At 32.3% G+C, this 18,961-nt stretch overlaps 1 protein-coding gene across 2 annotated transcripts in view; it reads right to left on the reverse strand.

The window, feature by feature from the left end:
• KIAA1328 (KIAA1328 ortholog) overlaps positions 1-18,961 on the reverse strand; it is a 261,285-nt gene that overhangs the window by 219,520 nt on the left and 22,804 nt on the right. The window lies entirely within an intron of this gene.

Below are 18,961 nucleotides of genomic sequence, written 5' to 3' on the forward strand. Positions count from 1 at the left end.
TCTTCCAAAGGTATGCTAAATTCTTCAGGGACACACTGTTTTGTTGTTGTTTTTAAATTTAATCTCTCATAAGGTAATCTGCCTCACTTTTATAATAAAATATGCATATAATTGTTACATTAAAATGTTTTCATTTCCAAGTCGGTCACTAAGAAAAAGAAAAAAAAAAATGTTTTCAGTCATCAGAAATATCTCACATATGGAAAGTCCTACAAAGGATACAGAAGCCAAATTATAATCCAGGACAGAAAAATATTCCAATTTTTAAAACACAGGTTTCATTTTTTCATTATCCAAATAGGTACATTACCAATTGATTTTGATTTAGACTTTTTTAATGCTTTTAATCAAATCCTGTCAATGAAATTAACAATATATGTCTTAAATATTTTACTGAATATACATAGGCAATTTTACTTTTTCTGTGGTACTGATACTCTGCATTCCTTAGTAGTATATAAATAATTGAACTTAAATAAAAAGATGGCATTAGTGTAAAGGAAGGTTTATACTACATTTACTCTTAGTCCAAAAACAATTATTAAGTTAGAAACATTGACAAAAAAACTGTATCATTAGTGTTTAACTCTGAAAAGCATTCTAACTCACACCAAAAAGGGATGATTTTTGACAAAAGCAAACAGGAAAAAAATATCATAAAAACAGAACTGAACAGTAACACCAACACTAAAATTTACAATTCAATGAAGTATATGTTGGGACAACCCTAATTTAATTTAATTTACTCTGTGTGCAGAAATATTAACCTTGAATTTCTCTGTTACTATTGGTTATTTCTCCAAAGAGGATACAACACATTTATCCTACAAGATCACGAGATGGGTGTAGGTGAAATCCACAGGGAATTTAGATCTTTTCTTTAAGTTACTACATTTACTTATCCCACCCCCCTCAGCCATCCCTATTCTACCAGAGCAACTTCTGCATAACTTGAATTCCATGGGCTTTCCTTTCTTGCCTGCCCTCTGACAGAGACACTGAAATCAATGAGATAACCAAATGAAAATAAGAATCTTGAATGTTCAAGAGTTGATTGCATCTTGTCTTTGAAATAATTTGTGTGAAAGCACATAGCACACAGTAGTGCTCAATAAACAGGTTTTTTTCTTCTTGCTTATCATGACATTCAAGTCATTTCCTTGATTTATATTATTTATGTTTGGCATACCACTAGGCCTATGAATGGGACTCTTCTTTTGAAAAGGGTAACCTCTAAGACTGATAAATTTACAAGGAATCCAGATGACTAAACAAATATACAAATATGAAGATTTATACTCTGTTATCAGGTTATCCTGCCTCCCTTGTTCTCACCTCTTTACAATGTCTTCCTTTTTCTTGTCATTACTTTCAAGCATACTTGCACTAACATCTTTCATAGTAATTTTGACAAAGTCTGCTTATCTCTCCAGGCATCATTACTCTCATTCATAAAGGAAAAAGGCTAAACTAGACAATTCTAAAAATCCTTTCTGGCTGAGGTTCTAGAATTACCTTCACAATATTATAAATACCCTGATATTGTATATTACCCTTTATAAATAGGAAGTGCATTTGCAAAAAAATATAAGAAAAAAGTCACCAAACATTTGGTCAGAGAATAAAAAGGCATACAACACTGTAATTTAGGCAAAAAGCTATGCCCACAGCATAACAGAGGAAGAAGTAGATGAGAGAAATATAAAGAAGTATAAAGATGCAAAATTTGGCATAACAATACATAAATGTGAAACAACGCAATGAATCTGCAGGATTTTGCATAAAACAGATGAAATAAATGATGCTATACACAGGTTAAGTATCCCTTATCCAAAATGTTTGGGACCAGAAGTGTTTCAGATTTTGAATTTTTTCAGATTTTGGAATATTTACATTATTACCCTATGAGGTAATCATGTGTGCCTTTTTTATGTTTTCAACAATATCTTCACATCACATAACAAAGAAAAACAAGCACAGTGAGTAATGCCATGAGGAACCTGCTGTTGATACATTCAGCCTGCAAGTGCCATTTTATTACCCTTTGTGGATGTGTGGTTGGGGCAAACTGGGTATTCTTGTAAAAGATATATCATAGCTGAAGGGGGCTGGGGAAGGTGTTTTCTTTGAGGACACTGAATAAAGCATATGTTATACATCTGTGTTTTGACTGTGACTCATCACATGAGGTGAGATGTGAAATTTCCACTTGTGGCACCATGACGACACTAAAAAATTCAAACTTTGAAGCGTGTCAGATTTTGGATTTTTGGACTAGGGATGCTCAATCTGTATCATCAGAAAAGAATAAACACTGTCAAGGTGAGAAAATTTGTAGCAAAATCTCTCCCTGTTCAGAATGATAAAATCTTGAAACATGACTTAAGAGGAAAATCTATACATAGACAAGGGAACACTTATTTATTAAAAAATATTTACTGAATACCTACTGTAGAAAAAAATAATTATAATAACTTTACTCAGTATAGGTTATCCAAAAGGGATCTAAAAAATGGCTCTCTGGAGTTTCAATTCCATTCATAAATGCCCTATAAACATGCAGAATGCCCCAAAGATTTGTTTCTTCACCAAGCAATGCTCTAGAGTCGTAAAAAACAGTAACAAAAAAGAACATTACCAAATTTACCTTAACATTAATCTAAATGCAGAGATTATCTCTAGAGCACAGACAAGGCATAACATATAGCTATACTCCAACATTTATTCACTGACTTTGATGGACCTCAAGGAGATGCATGAAAACCTCATCAGTGAGGGCAAAAATGCTTGTATAGGTATATTCTACAATGCCAAACTCTGTGATATACTTTTTGCAAAACTTAAAGTGTTCTATCTAGATAAAATCATTCTTTTCTAAATTTGGTTTCTGGGTATGTTTGAAATATTTGTTGCTACATTATTAAACAGGGCTTTAAAAAAAAATTCTGTTACACCGCTATGATTAGACTGCCCTATAGCAATTACAATATTATGCTCTGGAAAGCCATAAAATTAACAAGCTGCATTAAGAACAAAGGGCAACACTTTTTCTATAGTCCCAACTAAAGATATGCATGGCTTCTTTGTGGTCCATTAGCATAGTTAATATAAACAAGTATATTAATACAGACTTTAAAATGCAGAAGACCTGCCAATAAAGCAAACTCCAGATTTGATATCCACTATGAAATCTGTCTTCCTGTTTATGTTCAATAATACTTCAAATGAGGTATATGTACAAGAAAATAATCGGTATCATGATTTATATTTTCCATCTCAGCATTCTAAGACTACAGAGTAATATAAAAAGACCTAATTCTTTACCTCACTTAAAGTACACATTTAAACCCTTATCTACCGTTTCTCTTTCTGTGGTTTCAGTTACATACAGTCAACAGTTGTCCAAAAGAATTATTAGGTAGCAAATTGCAAAAATAAACTGTTCATAAGTTTTAAATTGTGTGCCGTTTTTGGTAGCATGATAAAATTTCCTGTCAGCCCGCTCTGTCCTGCCAAGGACGTGAATCATCCCTTTGTTCAGCGTATCCATGCGGTGTATACTCCCCACTGGTGAGTCACATAGTAGCTGTCTGGGTTATTGGATCCACTGTCATGATATCACAGTGCATGTGTTCAAGAAACCCTTATTTTGCTTATTAGAGTTTCAGGTACACACTGGGGGCTTTGGAATGTATCCCCCACAAGTAAGAGGGGACTACTGTCTAGCAAGAAGTTAGTTAACAAAATGAAAGTCTAAACACAGGAAAGGGAGCCATTTGACTACTAGGATAAAAAGGTTAAAACTCTGGAGAGGAGGGTATGTCCACTATCAGTTTGTTAATTAGTACAAGAAGAGCAACAGCCCATCCATAAAGTAAGAAATCACCATTGTCAGCATTTGTTTAATACCTCAGAGTATTTCTCAAAAACTTCTACAAAATGTACCAAGTGGCCAAAGGATAATAGATGTTGCTCACTTACTGAACTTAAGAAGAAAAGGATCCAGGAAATATTTTGTTTCCTTCCCAGGGCAACTGCTGTTCCCTTCCCCCAGGCCTGTACCAAGACTGATGTTTCTTTATCAGGGCTCTCAGCAAGCAGAGCCTATGGAAAAAAAGCCTGCAAGAAGAGTTCAAGCTCCCCTATATTTGCTGCTCCAGGAACTTCCCACTCCTTTCTGACCACAATTTGCCTCTATAAACCTGAAATCTTCTTACCCATTGCCAGCTGTGCCTGCTCTAGGTCAGCTGGTACTCACACCTGTCTTTCCCTGACAGCACAAGTCTCCCCAGATTTTGGGTTAGGTGGTTGCCCTTGACCTTAGCTCTCTGATTGTTTCAAGAAATGTCTTAGGCTTGCAGTTGGTTCCACTTTTTTAAAGAAAATTATAGGCTTGGGAGCAATATTCTTTACAGTTAGACTAACCTACATAATTATTTACACATTCCTAATTACTTGCATACTTATTTGTTTTTGCTCTTATTTTCCTAACATTTCTTCTCAGTTTCCAAACCTGGAATAATTTTAGCAACAAAATAAATAACGATATTAGATTACAACTCATAAAATAATGATATTTATTAATTATAAAGGGGGGAAAATAACTTCACAGGATAGAAACCTGGGAGACACTACCTTAATCAGGTAATCAAGGTTAATGTCATCAGTAAAAAGACATTGATTTCAGGTAGCCCCTGATATGACATATTGAAAAGGCACATTGTAATTGCCATATTCTTGCCAAAAATGGGTAATTTGAAACCAATCAAGAGAAAACATCAGATAAATCCATATTGAGGGACATTGTACAAAATATATGACTATTACTCTTTACAAGTGTCAAGATTATAAAAGACTACAGAACTATAACACTGGAGAAGGCCAAGGAGCCATGACAACTAAATACAATGTGAGATCCTGAATTGAATACTGAATCAGAAACAGAGTCAGTAAAATGACATCGGTGAAAAATGAGTACCATCTGCAGTTTAGTTATTATTGTTGCACCAATGTTAATTTCTTAGTTCTGATAATTGTACTACTGTAATGCAAAATGTATGGAAAGATAGGTTAAGGGTATATGTAACTTTCATCTTTGTAACTTTTCTGTAAATTTTAAATTACTTCAAAATAAAGTTAAAAAGAAATCCCTCCCAAACATTAAGCAGTATACATATGGGGAAAAGGGCAAGGGAGAGGATAGAACATCAAAGAGGGACTTTACTTCATCTGCTACTATTTTATTTTAAATTTTTTAATAGTTTTGACATTTGTAAAATTAAAAGTAAATTAAAATTAGAAAGAAAGTATACTACAGAGTGAATAAAGATGGACTTTTTCAGCCTTTACAACAGCTAACAAAATATCCCTCAAGCATATGCAGCTATCTGTTATGTCTTGGATTAATCAATTATTTTAAAACTATCAGAAAAAAATTCAGTATGACAAAAATTATCTTTTCCACAAATGCTCTGAAAAAGCAGACCATCACATACCAAATGATCAATAATTGTTTTTCAGTCAAAACCTGAAAATTAATATGATGAGAGTAAACACTTTTAGTTATAAAGTACTAACCTGCGAATACTCAATTCTTTCTTAATTCAGTAGGACAGTTCCAATTTTGAGGCACCAACCTAAATAAGTAGTCTTATTAGAATGTCTGGTAACTTCTGCTTTCTAACAGTTCCCTTAGCTCAATAATTCTTCCTTTATTCTATTTATTACAAATCTAAGAACAGCGAATTCACTATAACAGTCATATAAGAAATAAACTATGAAAGAGAATAATCAGCATATACAAGCAAATGGGCAAAAATCCATGAAAACTGCCTGTGAATAACTATAGCACAGGCTTGTATATCACATGTACCTACAGTTGTGGCGTTTCAAATTTTCTTAACCAAAATTTGACTCAACCATAATTCTTAGTAAATCTAGCAAGGTCAGGGGAAATTATCCACATTTGCATGGCACCGTACATGTTTCCAGATGCCATGCAAAAGAGAAAAATAATTGCTATAGAAAAACTAACTTATTTTAGGAGGTCTGATCAGAGCTGGAAGAAAATTTATTGAATGCACACTAGTTACTCAAAAACTATTCTCTGAATTATAGACCTCAGAATAGACTATCTGAAAATGAATTTTGACCCACTGTTCTATAGTGTCACATTCCACTACAGTTCAGAGAATTCCTTTCTACATAAAACAAGTTTCTTTATCTTTTCTTGAAATTTTCTATGTAATCCATTATGAAGACTATTGTATATTATCCCCTCCAAAACAAAATCCATAAAGGCTTCTAATAGGAAGACAAAAAGAAAAAGCAAAAGCAAAAGTGAGTAACTGAAAAATTAAAGTCTAACTTTCCTATTGTACTGCAATGTACATTTAATTATGACAAAAAAGTTACTATCAGTTAAAAAAAAAAGACCAGAATAAATATAAAATAATAATGATCTACTCAAATTACAATGGGAAATTAATGGTGCTACATTTTCTATTTTTCTTCTGAGAAATGTCAAGTAGAAATAGCAAACTGTCCTCTGGGAAAAATCTAAGTATCTGAGTCTAAAAAAAATCCCACATCCTTAAATGAGTTAGTACACAAGTATTCACTAGGGAACCATGCATTATTTGACAGTATGGGCATAGGACATGAAATAGTGGAGTGTGGTTTTTTTAAAGCTTCATAGAACATAGCTAATATACATCAAAAATTGTAACAGTGGCCTACTTATTTTAGAACTTTGAAACTCTTTTTCTTTAAAGACCAAGTCTATAGTATAGTCCAGTCCAGTCTATGCATTAGTCTGTGGTATCCCTCCCCATCTTAAAAAGTCTTTGTAACAAAATGCAAATGTATATTTACAGAACTATCACCATATTTCAGTATAAACTACAATATTTTGCAAAGCCATTCATTTTTCAAGTCCCCATAAATTATACTGCTTTTTCCACTTATGCAAACAATTCATTAATTCTACTGTAGAAGACTTTCTGAGGTCACTTAATTCCACATTCTTGAACAAAAAGAATTCTTTCTATCCTAAATACCTCCAAGAAAGATCAATCAATATTCCACTTATCCTTCTACAAATGTAAATCAATGCTAGACACCTCAGGAAACCCCTTCATTTGCCTGAAACTCATACATGAATTCATCCCCTAGCACTCTCTTCCACAGGCTAACTAATTTGCAATACCCCTAATTTATCTTTGTAGTATCTATCCTCCATTAGCTTGTAAATTTTGATTCACATTTGAATTCTATTCTTTTATTAGTGTAGTTAACACAAGTGAAAAAGTTCCCTGAGTATTTACAGATTATTAAGAAGCCATCCATAAATTATTAAAAACTTATACCAGGCATTTTCTGTTTGTTTTCTTGCCAAATAACACAATATTGTTGGCTCACATTCAGGTTAAATTTTACTATTAACCAGGATTTTTTTTGTTAATCTACTGAGCCTAGAGAAACCAATGTTTCTTTAACATAAATTTCTAATTTGTTGTTATCCTTAGGCATATAATATCCTGTACTTGTCACTATTGTCCTTTACCCCATTTGAATGAATTCATTTTTCCATTCTATAATGCCAATTCTCAATTTTATTTATGTCTTTTATTTACATTTATTTTCATTTTTATTCACATTTATATAGGCATCTTTTTTATTCTTTCACACACAGCACCAATAAAGACACTGACTAAAGAGAACCTCATAGATAGGACTTCAATGAATACCTCCAAGATAGAGGTAAGCCACTCTTAGAATTTGGACAGATATAGTTTTCCCACCAAATCCTGCTAAAGTCAAGACCCTGTTTTTTATTTTTATTTTTTAAAAAAAGGCCATGTTCTTATACGAATGCTTTAAACCTCAAAGGCACCACTTAAAAAAAAGAAAAAGAAGAAAAAAGCTATAGTTAACACTTTGCCTTTATATTGCATGTCACTCTGTAATTAAAAAACATACTATTTTTTAAATATGTTGTCCTGAGAGCTATGCATATTATATCCTTCTGAAAATATGCCCCTCAATGGCCAGTGTTGGGTGCTAAGCACCCTCAGTGACTTCTCACCCAAAACAATACCAGGGGATCTATGTAATAGTTGAAACTCTTTAAGTATGCTATTCTTAAATATGTCATAGGAATACATAAGTTTTTCTAAATTTTCTGACACTTTTCCCCATTTGGTTTGATCTTTAACATAACTAAAACATAGTTCATACTTCATAGTTAATATTTGCTGAAAAAATATACATTAAGATAACTTTTAAAACTTCAGCCTCCTACCCATTCTCTATCAATACTTTTTCATTATTCTCTATTTACTCAAAAGTCATTAATTAAAAAAGTGATGTACCAGGCAAGGTAGGCAGAAAACAAGCAGAGTTTCTGTTTTATTTTATATGATATGATTTGGAAAGCCAATTATATAAATATAAAACAATGTGTTTATTCATTAACAAGGAAATACATTTAAATGTCCTTTACTCAAAGAGAATACTTTTTTCTCTTCTAACATGAAAGGTAATGTTTCATTTCCTTTTTCTTCCTGAACAATTAAGTTCTAAAACAATGACGATGGGCAGAGGCAGAATCTTAGTCAGATAGACAGCATCTGCCCAGAAAAGTTGTCTGGAGTAGAATGTCAAGCAGGTTAAGGAAGGGCATCCACACAGTGGGTAGTCCAATACCAGTTCCAGTGTCAGAACCTAGGCAAGGTGTGAAGAGTAGCCATGTAGAGAAGTAGGTTAGCATGATATGTCAGAGTCTAAGCAGGGTGAGGTGGATGGATGTCCTTTCAGGAGTACTGAGGTGACCCAGTATGGAGATTCAGAGCCCAAGTATGGTGGGGAGGAGATCTATGCAGGGGTTGGTAGTGGGTGTTAGTGAAGATTAGCCAAAAAAGAGTGAAAAGTGAATCCATATAAGGGGTTTTATATATATATATATATATATATATATATATATATATATATATATATATATATATATAAAAGAAGGGTATCAGAGCCCAACAAAAATGAGGACATATACTCAAGGGGCCGTGTCCTGCATATGATGTCAGAGCCCAGGCAGAGAGAGCAGGGTTATCCTCAAGAAGGGGCAGTCTGGTGTGGGATGACATGGCCTGAGGTGAGTGAGGAGGGCACCCACACAAGGGAGTGAACCAACAGGTGGAGACAGAGCCAGTGAAGGGTAAGGAGGACATAATCACAAAGGGATGGCCTGGTGTGGGACATCAAAGCCTAAACAGAGCAAAGAGAACTTCCAAGTAGTGAGGATAGCCTAATGTGAAGAGCCAAAACCAGAGAGGAGTGAGAAGGGCATTCAGGCAGAGTGTAGCCTGAACTGGCGTGCTGAAATAAAACCAGGAAGAAGAGGGCATCCACCCAAGGAAAATGGACTGGAATGGGGAGTTGGAGTTCCAGCAGAGTAAGGAAGTCTCAAAGGAAATTAAAAAAAAAAAAAAGAATTAAATGAAAATAAATTTTTTTAAAAAATAAATTAATGAAAATGAAAATACAACAAATTAAAATATGTGAGGTACAGTGAAAGCAGTGCTGAGAAAAAAGTTTACAGCACTAAATGCTTACATTATAAGAGGAATGTCTCTAAGTTCCTACCTTAAGAAACTAGAAAAAGAAGAGCAAAAGAAGTCCAAAGCAATGAGAAGGAAGGAAGTATTAAGACAAGACCAAAAATACCAGTGAGTTAGAGAACAAAAAAAATAGAGAAAAGTCAATGAAACAAAAGCTGGTTCTTTGAAAAATGTCAATAAAATTAACCTAGCAAGCCTAACAAAGATAAAAACAGCAAGAAGAAACAAATCACTAATGTCAGAAATGAAGTACCACAGATCTTGCAGTTATTAAAAGGATAATAAATGACAACTATTAACAATTTTATGCTCGTAAATTCAACAACTTAGAAGACATGGATCAATTCTTGAAAACCACAAACTTTGAAAGCTGAACCAAGATGAAATAGATAATCTTAATAATCTTATAACCATTAGAGAAATTGAATTTTTAATTAAAGAGTTTTTCAAAAGAAATATCCAGGCCTAGATGGTTTCACTGGATAATTCTAACAAACATTTAAAAAAGAATTAGCACCAATTTTTCACAATTTCTTCTAAAAAACAGAGGAGAAGGGAACACTTCCTGACTCATTTTAGGAGGCTAAGACAAAACAAAAGAGAAAACTACAGACCAATACCTCTCATAACTTTGATATTAAAATTCTCAACAAAATAATAGCAAACCAAATCTTGCAAGATATAAAAACAATTATAACAAATGAAATTTATTACAGGTATTCAAGGCTGGTTGAACATTCCAAAATCAATCCATGTAATCTACTGTATCAATAGACTAAAGAAAGAAAACTCATGTGATCATATGAATTGACAAAGAAAAAACATTTGACAAAATCCAGCAAGTAATCATAATAAAAAGTCTTATAAAACTGGGAATAGAGAGGAACTTCCTAAACCTGATAAAGAGTATCTACAAAATATCTGTGGCTAACATTATACTTAATGGTGACAGACTGAATGCTTTCCACCTAAAATCAGGAACATAGCAAGGATGTCCTTTTTCACTATTATTATTCACACAGTACTGGAAGTCCTAGCCAGCACCATAAGGCAAGAAAAAGAAATAAAAGGGATACATATTGAAAAGGAGTAATAAAACTGTCCCTATTTGAAAATGACATGATTGTCCACATAAAAGAGTCCCAAGGAATCAACAGCAAGTTTTCTTTGATCCAAAGAAAATTAAATATTTAGATATAAATGTGAGGAAACAGTATAGGATCTATATCCTAAAAATTACAAAAAGCTACTCAAAGAAAACAAAGACCTAAATAATTGGACAGACACACCATATTTATGAATTAGAAGACTCTACACAGTAAAGATGTCAATTTTTCCCAAATTTGATCTGTAGTTTAATGTAATACCTATTAGTATATCAGCAGGGTTTTGTGTAGACATTAGCAATTTTATTCCAAAATTATTATGGAAAGATACAGAACTAGAAGAGCTAAAATAATTTTGAAAAAGATGAATATAGGAGAAGTCACTCTACTTAGTATTAAGGCTTACTATATTGCTCTTGTTAGGTCAAAGGAACAGAACAAAAGAACCCAGAAAGAGACTCATACATATATTCCCAATTAATTTTTGACAAAAGTGCAAGAAGATTCCAAAAAATGGTGCTAGAGAAACTGGATATCAATAGGAAATAATAATAAAAAAGAAAAACCTCAGCCTAAATTTGGCACATTATACAAAAATGAACTCAGAACGGATCATGGGCTTAAAAAGGAAAAAAATGATAAATTGGACCTAGTTAAAATTAAAAATTTTTGCTCTAAGAAAGGCCCTGTGAAGGGGATGAAAAGGCAAGCCAGTAACTAAAATAAAGTATTTGTAAACTGCATGTCCAACAAAGGATTTTATCTAGAACATATAAAGAACTCTCAAAATTCAACAATAAAAAACAAACATTCCAATAGGAAATGGGCAAAAAGGATGAACAGACATTTCACTGAAAAAGATACAGATGGAAATAAGCACATGAAACAATGTCCAACATCACTGGCTATTAGAGAAATGTAAATTAAAACCAAGATATTACTAAACACCTACCAGAATGGCTAAAATAAAAATTAATTATAACAAATGTTACCAAGAATGCATAAGACCTAGATCTCTCTTACATTAATGGTGGGAATGTAAAATGATACAACCATTCTGGAAAGAAGTTTAGTAGCTTCTTACAAAACTAAACATGAGCTTATGATATCCCAAAGAAATTAAAATCTAATATTCACACAAAAACCTACACAGCAGCCTCATTTGTAACAGCCAAACACTGTAAATAACCCCAATATCCTTCAACAGGCAAATGGTTAAATAAACTGATATATCTACATAATGGAATATCACTCAGCAATAAAAAGGAACAAACTATTGATACATGTAACAACTTAGATGGATCTAAAGAGAATTAAAGAGTAAAAAAAAAAGCCAGCCTCAAAAAGTTATATACTTATGATTTCATTTATATAGCTTTCCTAAAATGACAAAATTATAGAGATGGAGAGTAGATTAGTGGTTGCTAGGGATTAAGGAAAGGGATAGGAAAAAAAGTATCTGGGTCTATAAAAAGATACCATGAGTAATCCATGTAACAATATTGCTTTGTATCTTGAGTATGTTGATGGCACACAAATCCACATATGATATAAGACCAAATACATACACAAAAAGACATGTAAAATTTGGAAAAATCTATACACAATTGATGAATGCTATTAATGTCAATTTCCTGGTTGTGATATTATAGTTAATCTAAACATTACCATTGGTGAAAATTGGGTGAAAGGTACATCGGTTCTCTCTGTATTATTTTTAACAATTGCAAGTAACTCTATAATTATCTCAAAATAAGAAGTTCTTTTTTTAGAAAAATATACCATCTTGCTATTTCACTTTTATTTCTGTGAGATTAGAATAAATCCCCATGAATCTGATACTGATAAAAATAAATAACAAATAAATAAAAAAGGCAAAAGGGACAAGGGACAGCTTATCCTTAAAGAGGAATTCCAATTAATAAATGTAAAACAAATAAAGGAAACATAAGTAACCATTAGAACATCACTGTAATAGTTGTTGCAGTCAAATTCCTTCCACAGATGTTTCTAGTAGTAGGTAAAAGTTTCAGAATAAACAGTATATTTAAATAGTTCTAATGGATCTCCCCCCAAGATATTCATTAATTACAGAGAAAAACAGTAACTTCTCAGAGGAGAAACCTAGCACACTATACATTAGCAAAGTGACCAAAGTTAAATCCACCTGTGATAAGACATATCAACACATCAACATCATGCACCCCATGAAATAACATATCATAAAGCAATATAATTATGAAAAAAAACAAATTGAAAGAAATGCTATAAAACCTCTTAACAGTACTCTTCAAAAGTGTCAAGTCATGGGAAGGCAAGGAACTAAGGAACTACTACAAATGGGACAAGACTAAAGAAACATAAATACTGAATACAAAATGTGATACTAGAACAGAAAGAAAAATAATAGTTTTTTAAAAAGCTAGTGAAATCTAAATAAACTCTGTAGTTATTAATGCTACTATTCCAGTGTTAACTTTTTATAATTGAACCATAGTTATCAGGATGTTAACATTAGAAAAAGCTAGGTAAAGGGTATGAGAATCCTTGTACTATTTTTTTAAAAACAAGCTTTATTGAGTATAACTTCAATACCATAAAGTTCACCCATTTAGAGTATGCAACTGAATGGCTTTTAGTATATTTTACAGCACTCTGTAACTATCACCATTATCTAATTGTAGAACATTTTCCACCTGCCAAAAAGAAACTTTGTAAACATTAGCAGTCTATTCCCCATTCCCTCACCCTGTACTATTTTTGCAACTTTTATGTAAGCTTAAAATTATTTTAAAAATAAAACATTATAAAAAGTAATGATTATTACAGAGTTAAAATTTAAATGCATATGTATATATATATAGAACTATAATACACAATATAAAGGCATTTAAAAGAGAAAAATGTAGCTGATGTGTACTACACAGTTCTTATACTGTTTAGAAGAGCTAAACATGCTAATTAATATTAGATTATGTCAACAATGCATATTGCAAATCTCCAGGGTAACTAGAGGCTCATTTAACCAAAAAAATGAAAACTATAATTTAGTAAAACTAATAACCACAGGGTCTAATACATAAGGCAAAATTGACAAAGCCAAGAAGAGAAATACATAAATCTGATATCACATTGGAAAATTCTAAAATATCTTTCTCAGAAACTCATGAGCTAATAAAAAAATCACTAAGGATATAGAAGATTTGAACATAATTAATCAAGTTCACCTAATGGATATAATAAGAACAATACACTCAACAAGCACAAATATATATTTTTTTCAACACACATGAACATATTTAAAAATTGATGATATGCTAGGCTAGTAAAGCAAGTTATCTGTTCACAATTCAATTAAGTTAGCTATCAAAAATGTAAACTGAAAATCCCTAATTTGTTTATAAGTTAAGAAATCAGCATTTAAATAAAACATAATTCAAAAAAATGAAAATTAAATTAAAATATTAAATGAATAGTAGTAAAATATTATGTATTAAAATATATAGAATAAGACAACATTTAGAAGGAAATAAATAGTTTTACAAATGTCCATCAAAAAAGGAAATAGGAGAGGCTAGGCATGGTGGCTCACACCTGTAATACCAGTGCTTGGGGAGGCCCAGGCAGGAGGATCACCTGAGGCCAGGAGTTTGAAACTAGCCTGGGCAACATAGTGAGACCTTATCTTTATAAAATATGTTTTAAAAATCAGCCAGGCATGGTAGCATGCATCTTTAGTCCCAGCTACTTGGGAGGCTAAGGCAAGAAGATTGCCTGCACCCAGAAGTTTGAGGTTATAGTGAGCTATGACTGCACCATTGCACTCCAGCCTGGGAGACAGAGCAAGGCCCTGACTTTAAAAACAATAAATAAATAAATAAATAAATAAATAAATAAATAAATAAATAAATAAATAAATAAATAAGAAAAGAGAAAAGGAAGTGAATGTCATTGAGCTACATATCTATCGTAAGAAGTTAGGGATAGAAGAGCAAATTAAACTCCTATAAAAAAAGAGAGAGAGAGAGAGAATAATAATAAAGAACAGAGTTCTAAAAAGTAAAAAATACAACAAAACTGATCATTTAAATCTAGACATTAAAAAATAAACACCCCCTGAACAACTTCAAGCCAATATATGTGAAAACGAAAAGAAATTAATCCAATAATAAAACTGAGAACAGAAAAAAGAACCCAACAAACATATACATTTACCACAATAAGAAAAAAAAGATAATCAAAACTCTTCAGGAGATGAAAGAAAATTAAAAAATAAAAAAGTCATAAAAGAATAAAAAAGGAAATTGTGCTTATAAAAGAACAATGAGGGTGGGGAGGAGGAGGCAAATAAACCTACATCTACTACATATTAGGATATAATTAAAATAGTTTAATATTTGGCACACAAATTGATAGAGTAACAAAACAAAAACACAGAAGATCCAACTGCATATAGAAATTGTATATATTAATATAAAAAGATTACATCTCAACTCAAGGGAAAAAGATGAAAAATTTAATAAGTGATATTAGAATTCTTAAAAAGTCATATAAAAAAAGAACAAAATTAGGTTTATTTACTAGGCAAAATTACAAATATATCAGAGATTTAATTGTAAAAAACGGCAGCCATAAAAGTATTAAGAGAAAAGTTGGGTTAATCAACAGTAATAGGTCATGCTGGTATCATGTACTGATGCTGTATAATGTGCCATGGAAAGGGCACTTCACCTCTGTGAAATTCTTCCCCAAAACCCAAAAACCCAGTCTAATCCTAAGAAAACATTAAATTCCAAACTAAGGAGCATTCTGCAAAACAACTGACCAGTATTCTTCAAAAGTGTCAAAGTCGGCCGGGCACAGCGGCTCACGTCTATAATCCCAGCACTCTGGGAGGATCGTTTGACTCAGGAGTTTGAGACCAGCCTGAGCAAGAGCAAGACCCTGTCTCTACTAAAATTAGAAAGAAATTAGCTGGACAACTGAAAATATACATAGAAAATGGCCAGACATAGTGCATGCCTGTAGTCCCAGCTACTTGGGAGGCTGAGGCAGAAGGATTGCTTGAGCCCAGGAGTTTGAGGTTGCTGTGAGCTAGGCTGACACCACAGCACTCTAGCCTGGGTAACAGAGCAAAAGTGTCAAGGTCATGAAAAACAAGAAAAGTCACAGATTAGAAGAGATTAAAGAAACATAACAACTAAATTCAATGTAGCATACTGAATTGGAATTCTGGAACAGAAAACGGTTAAGAGTAGAAAAACTGGGAAAATCCAAAGTTGGTAGGTTAGTTAACAGTACTATACCAGTGTTAATTTCTTAGTTTTGATAAACACACCATAGTTACAAAAACATTCTGATACTAGGGGAAGATGAATGAAAGCTAAATGGAAACTCTGTAAACTACGTCTTGTTATTTCAAGATGGAATGCTTAAAGAAAAAAAATAAAAGTATCCACGTGAACATTAATCAAAAGAAAACTGCAGTAGCTATATCAAAATCACAAAAAGAAAACCATAGGATAAGTAATATTAACAGAGAGAAAGAGGGGTTTATAATGATAAAATGGTCAATGCATCAAGAAAATATAATAATCATAGAGGTATATTAACCTAATATCACAAGTTCAATATATGTGAAGCAAAAACTTACAGAAATGAAAGGAGAAACAAACAAATCTACATGTATAGCTGGAGACTGCAGCACTCCTTTTTCAATAATAGGTAGAACATATACTAATATAAAGAAAAAGAAAATCAGTATAAATATTGAAAACTTGAAAAAACTATCACTCAATTTGACCTAACTGGCATTAATAGACCACCATACATAACAATGACTGAACATACATTATTTTCAAGAGCACATGAAACATATTCCAAAATTAATCATATCCTAGAACAATAAAACTATTTTTAATAAATATAAAAAGGCCAAAATCATATAAAGTATAGTCTCTGACCACAAGAGAATTAAATTGGAAACCAATTTTTAAAAAAGTTTCTTGGAAAATCTCCAAGTATCAACACCCAGCAATCACTTATGCTTCTATACACCTGCAATGTGTATTTATGAAAGGATATTAAGAAAACAATTCCATTTACAAGAACATCAAAAAGAATAAAATATTTAGCCATAAATTTAACCAAGGATGTGAAAAACTTGTATACCAAAAACTATAAAATGCTACTAAAAGAAATTAAAGAAGGCCTAAATATTGAAAGACGTTCTATATTCACGAACTGGAAGACTTAATGTTGTTAATGCAATCTTATCAAAACCTCAACTGCCTTTTTTACAGAAATGGAAAAGCTGATCCTAAAATTTATATAGAATTGCAAAAGTCTCTGAATAGCCAAAACAATCTTGAAAAGGAAAAACAAAATTGGAGAACTTGTACTTCTTGATTTCAATGCTTACCACAGAGCTACAATAATCAACTTAGCGTATTATTAGTAGAGGGACAGACATATAGATCAAGAGAAACTGAGAGTCCAGAGATAAGCCTATACACCTCTGGTCAATCAATTTTTGACAAGGATGCCAAGGCCATTAAATGGGAAAAGCACAGTCTCTCTAAAAATGGTGGTGGGGCAAATGGATTTCCACATGCAAAAGAATAAAGTTGGAACCCTGCCTCTAACGATATACAAAAATTAACCAAAATGGATCAGAGACCTAAATAGAAGATCTAAAACCATGAAACCTATATAAGAAAACATGAGAGTAAATCTTCACAATCTTTGATTTAGTACTGGTTTCTTAGATACAACACCAAAAGCACTATCAACAAAAGATAAAGTAGAGAATTTAGATTTCATTAAAGTGAAAACCTTTCTACTTCAAAGAATATCACTGATAAAGTGAAAAGATAACTCACAAAATGGGAGAGATAATTTATAAATCATATACCTGATACGGATCTACTATCCAGAATGTCTAAAAAAAACCTATTATTACAACCAAAAGACAAAAGATAATTTTTAAAAATGGGCAAAAGATTTGAACAGATATTTCTCCAAAGAAGATACATACAGATGGCCAAAAAGCACATGAAAAGATGTTCAACATCATTAGCCACTTGGGAAATGAAAATTAAAACCAAAGTAAGATACCACTTCATACCCACTAAGATGACTTAGTGAATTTTCCAATTCACTAATTTTCCAATTCAAAAAATGGAAAATAACAAGTATTGACAAGAACGTGGAGAAACTGGAATGGTCATATACTGGGAATGTAAAATGGTTCAGCTGCTATAGAAAACAGTTTGGCATTTCCTCAAAAAGTTCAACATGGAATTACCATAAGACCCTGTAATTCCACTCCTGAGTATATATTCAAAATAACTGAAAGAGGTATTCAAACAAAACTTGCATTCAAATATTTGTAACAGTACTAGCTGTAATAGCCAAAAGTTGAAACAACCCAAATGTCCATCAATGAATGAAAGGATAAACAAAATGTGGCATATTCATATAATGGAATATTACTTAGAAGCTGGACACAATAGGCCACATGTTGTAACATCCCAGTTATATAAAATAACCAGAGTCAGAAAATCCATACAGACAGAAAACAGATTAGTTGTTGCCAGTGGTTGGAGGGAGCAGAAATATGGAGACTGACTGCTTCACAGTTGGAGCTCCCTTTGGGATTATGAAAATGCTCTGGAACTCGAATGTGACAATGGCTATATAATGTCGTGAGTATACTAAATGCCACTAATGGTCAATTTAATGTCATGTGTACTTGGTCACTTAAAAAAAACCCATGCATCATTTCCACTTAAATGAGGTACCTAGAGTAGTAAAATTCACAGCTATAGAAAGTAGAACAGTGGTTACCAGGGACTGGTGGGAAGGGAAACAAGGAGTTGTTTAATGTGAATTGAGTTTTAGCTTCAAAAAATGAAAAGAGTTCTGTTGTATAACAATGTGAATGTATTTAACACTACCGAACTGCATACTTAAAAATTGGTTAGGATGGTGAATTTTATGTTGTACATTTTACTGCAATTTTTAAAATTAAATTTAAAAATGTACTAAGACATTTCATGAAAACTATAAATATTTCTCATGATACAAATATCTTTAACAAAATATTGGGTAATCATATTCTGAAATTAAAAAAACCCAAAAAACAAAAACAAAACATGACTAAATGGTGCTTAGGCCAGGAATGCAAGGTAAATAAAACATTCAAAAATCAATCAGTGTAATTTACCACATTAACAAAAA

Source organism: Microcebus murinus, chromosome 17 (assembly GCF_040939455.1).
Source record: "Microcebus murinus isolate Inina chromosome 17, M.murinus_Inina_mat1.0, whole genome shotgun sequence".
NCBI classification, from domain to species: Eukaryota; Metazoa; Chordata; class Mammalia; order Primates; family Cheirogaleidae; genus Microcebus; species Microcebus murinus.